At 28.9% G+C, this 4,787-nt stretch overlaps 1 pseudogene across 1 annotated transcript; it reads right to left on the reverse strand.

Moving 5' to 3' along the window:
- Positions 1 to 357: 357 nt before the first annotated feature.
- Positions 358 to 1,713, reverse strand: LOC145140730 (tropinone reductase homolog At5g06060-like; annotated as a pseudogene). Its single transcript, XR_013722252.1, has 4 exons — positions 1,332 to 1,713; positions 1,018 to 1,234; positions 831 to 937; positions 358 to 746 (listed from the first exon to the last, which is right to left on the reverse strand). The product of XR_013722252.1 is annotated as a tropinone reductase homolog At5g06060-like (transcript).
- Positions 1,714 to 4,787: the final 3,074 nt, after the last annotated feature.

The following is a 4,787-nucleotide window of genomic DNA, read 5'->3' on the forward strand; positions in this document are numbered from 1 at the left end:
GTGTTTGGGATTGCTTTAAAATTGACTTTTGACTTTTTACTTTTCCACAAAGTCAAAAAAATTCAAAAGATGTTTTGCAAGTTGAGAAGTTGTTTTTAAATCCACTTTTGGATAAGAGAAAAAAGATTGATTTCAAAAGTCACAATTGATGACTTTTTGTGTCTTTTAAAAACAATTTTTATCTTTTGTCCCTCAAAACACTTTTTAAACCACTCCTTTTGAAAATAAATCTTTTTATAAAAATGACTCCTTTTGAAAATAAATCTTTTTATAAAAATGACTTTAAAGCGGAAAAAGTTATCCCAAACACTCCTGATCCATTAAAATATTTAAACCATAGGACCATCCTTGAAGATATTAAAAACTAATAGAGACTAAATTTAATATTTTGAGAACAGGGACAAAATTTATGAAGATTACTCTTATTTTAACCATATTACTTAACAAAAAAACTCTTGACAGATTACAGAAGAAAAGAGAGAGTTAGAACATCAAAAGAAACAATACGACATAATTAATTTATTCCCAACTTCAGAATCCTGCACATACGTACGTTTGCACTCACTGACTTACAGGAATCCATTGACCGTAAATCCACCATCAACAGCAATGGTTTGGCCAGTGATGTAAGAAGCAGCAGGTAGGCAAAGGAACGCCACCAGAGATGAAACTTCATTTGGTTCTGCAACACGTTTCAGAGGAGTTCTAGATGCCATAGCTTCCAAAAATTCCTCGTTTTCAACAAGCTGCATATACAAATCAAGGGAATTACGACATTAACTATCAATATTAAGTAAAGATAAAAGGGCAAAATGAAGAAGGCATATTACATGTTGGGCGAGTGGGGTTTTAGTGGCCCATGGTGCTACACTATTAGACCGAATATTATCTTTAGCCCATTCACATGCTAAATTCTTTGCAAGCTGATTCATTGCACCTGTAGACGCAAAACTAACATTACAACCCACCCGTTTTCATCAGACATGTTGCATTATATATAGCGCCAAACAACCATACCTTTGGTGGCACTGTAAATGGATCCAAAAGGTGTATGAACCAGACCCATAACAGATGAAATGAACACAATGTTTCCAGCTCCATAAGCTTTTAAAAGAGGATGTGTAAGTTGACACATATGGTAACATGACTCCAAATTGGTAGCCATGATCATGGAATACTCTTCTGGGGTAAACTCTAACGTAGTTTTAAATATATTTGTCCCAACATTGTTGATCTACAGGAGACAAGTCTGAGGAAATAAGTCTTGTGCATGATTAATCGTCTGAAAGAAAAAAGAACTAGAGCTTCGGGTAAGACATGGAAGAACTTACTAGGATGTTGAGCTTGCCATCGAAAAGTGATGTAACGTTTTCCGCAAACTGTTCCCGTTGGGGACGAGAAGATAAGTCGCAGACGACGGATCAGGTGGCCTTAAAGCCCTTGTCGGACCATTCTTGTAAGCGTTGGTTAAGTACAGACTCAGTACGTGAGCAGGTGTGCACTTCTGGTCCTAACTCCGCCAGTTCCTCCACCACAGCATAGCCGATCCCAAGTGTACCACCGGTGACGACAGCAGTCATTCCGGCTAGTGACCATCTGGAATTTCCGATTGGACCAGAGAAAGGTGCTGCAGTCGCCATGCTCTGATCGAGTCTGTTTGTTTTATTTCTATCGATATCACTGGCGCCTAATCTGTAAAGCATTAAATCTAAGTATTTGTGTTTATGATTTTAAAATATATAGGAAAGAATTTTTTGTGAGAAACTTGTTTTTTAGTGATAAAGGGGATCATTTCAGCCACATATTTTGTGCGCAAAATGTTACACAACAATATTTATATTAGGGTTTAGGTTATTTTTGGTCACTTAATTTTTGGTTTTGTGTTCATTTGGTTATTTAATTCTTTTTAAGTTTTAAAAAGTCATCAAACTTTTGGTTTTGTGCTCATTTAATCACTAAACTTTTGGCTTGGTCACATTTAATCACCTAACTTTTAAAATTGTGCTCATTTCGTCACTAAACTTTTAATTTTTTTCAAAAGTTTAGTGACTAAAGTTGCACAATTCTAAAAGTTAGGTGACTAAATGAGCACAAATCTAAAAGTTAAATGACCAAAACAAAATTAAGTAAATAAATGAGCATAAAGTCAAAAGTCAAATGAGCACATAACCAAAAGTTAAGTGATCAAAAATGACATAAACCATTTATATTATTATTAACATAAAATTTAATTTAAAATAGACCCATCCTCTTCATTAAATATTCTAATAAAATTATTGCTTATTTTTTAAAGAAAGATCTATATATGCACAAAGGTAGCTAAAACCTAGAAAATTAACGTGAGTATGTTAACCGATAATTCCAAAGAATATATGTAAACTTTTCTAAACTTGAACCAAAAAAAAGAACATAAAATAATGCTATCAAAAATACTATACTTCAGCAATGAACAAAATTAAGAATTAAAGACGCTCTCATTCCAATATTAAGCAACGGGCCAAACCTAGATCAAACCGGCTTGAATACCGAAAACCTGAAATCTTTGAATTACCTTAACGGGAAATTGGACCAGTTTAGGTTATGCCGCTTCGTTTCCTGATCCGAGTTCCCAACCGGATTTCGGTTTTTGGACTGAATTATAACATTTATTGAGCTAAACAACATGTTTTATGAAAAAAAAAGTGCACTTAACAAAAAATTGCATTTTCATAAAAAAAAAAAAAAAAAAAAAAAACAAGCAAAAAAAAAAAAACATGTTCTTATAAAAAACTGCACTTTTGATTAAAAAAGACTGCACAATTTAACAAAAAAACTATATGTTTTATAAAAAAATACACTTTTTATAAAATAACAACAATTTTTATTCAATAACTGGGTTTTTTTTAAAAAACAATTTTTATTAGTAAAACACAACAAATTATATAACACACACACACACATATATATATATATATATATATATATATATATATATATATATATATATATATATATATATATATATATATATATATATAGGTTCATGTAAAACCACTATATTTTGTAAGATAGGGAGACGCAATCCTAGCCACTCATTTTATAGATAAAAAAATATTTTTACAATGAAAAATAATTAAAAATTTTCGAAATTTTTTTTAAAATATTATTTTCGTCACTTTTTTATCCAAAAAAAAAATTACCGTTTTTTTGAAATATCTATGAAATATTCTAATAGAATATTAGAATATTTTACATATTTGACAAATCTACTAGAATACTAGAATATTCTAACATTCTATAAATCACATTGAAATATTTACTGTAATATTCTATTAGAATATTTAACGTATTTTTCAAAAAAAATAGTAATTTTTTTTTATTTTTTATATTTCTTTTAGGTAAAGAAAATGACGAAATTAATAATTAAAAAAATAATTTTCGGATTTTGCCTTTTATTTTGCATTTTAATTTTATTTTTAGATTGCGTGTCACGGTCTCACAAAATTAACATGGTCTCAAATGAACTTAAACATATATATATATATATATATATATATATATATATATATATATATATATATATATATATATATATATATATATATATATATATATATATATATATATATATATATATAGGCTTAGGTTATTCTATTCTAACTAATTATTGTGCGGACGTATGGACAATGCTATTCTTTGAGAATAATAAAAAAAATATATTGTTTGATAATATAAATACGTTCAATCTTACATAACTATTGTCATTAACATACATTCTCACTAATTAAATCGTCTATAAGGTTATTATACACTTATTATTATTATTCTCATTTCTGTCAGAATTTTTATTGAGTCGTATTCTGTCAAAATGAAAATGAGTGAAAAACGATGTGTGAGAACCAAAATAAATAATAATAGCGAGAATGCATGAGAATGACGATATTTTTATAAGGTTGAACGTATTCGCATTGCTAAACAACTTATTCACTTAGTAATTCTCATAGAATAACATTGCCCACACATCCGCACAGTAATTAGTTAGAATACTTGAACCTAGCTCTATAGGCTTAGGTTACTATATTCTAACTAATTATTGTACGGATATCGTATGTTATGATAATGATAAAAAAAATATGTTGTTTGATAATATAAATGCGTTCAATCTTACATAACTATTGTCATTAACACACATTCTCACTAATTAAATCGTCTATAAGGTTATTATACACTTATTATTATTATTATTCTCATTTCTGTCAGAATGTTTGTCAGAATGTTTATTGGGTCGTATTCTGTCAGAATGAAAATGAGTGAAAAACGATGTGTGAGAACAAAAATAAATAATAATTAGCGATAATACATGAAAATGACGATATTTTTGTAAGGTTGAACGTATTCGCATTGCTAAACAACTTATTCTCTTAGTAATTCTCATAGCATACGCTATCCGCACAATAATTAGTTAGAATACTTGAACCTAGCTCTCTCTCTCTCTCTATATATATATATATATATATATATATATATATATATATATATATATATATATATATATATATATATATATATATATATTTATATATATATATAGACACACACACGTTTAACTTCATATTCGAAGAGGTGAATCCTAAAAAAAAAAGATTAAAAATTTGAGTGGATTGGAGAATCTATTGTCATGCCGATCAAAAAAATAATAATAGCTTTTTGTTTCCGGTGCAGTCCTGGTAAAAACGCTTATTTCAGGTTCGGTCCGGTCTAAGCCCAAAAACCAATTTTGTTAAAAAATAAAACCGAAAACCTTGTCC

The sequence above is a fragment of the Lactuca virosa genome, chromosome 9 (genome assembly GCF_052849685.1).
Source record: "Lactuca virosa cultivar CGN04683 chromosome 9, Lactuca_virosa_CGN04683_v6, whole genome shotgun sequence".
In the NCBI taxonomy this organism is placed as follows: Eukaryota; Viridiplantae; Streptophyta; class Magnoliopsida; order Asterales; family Asteraceae; genus Lactuca; species Lactuca virosa.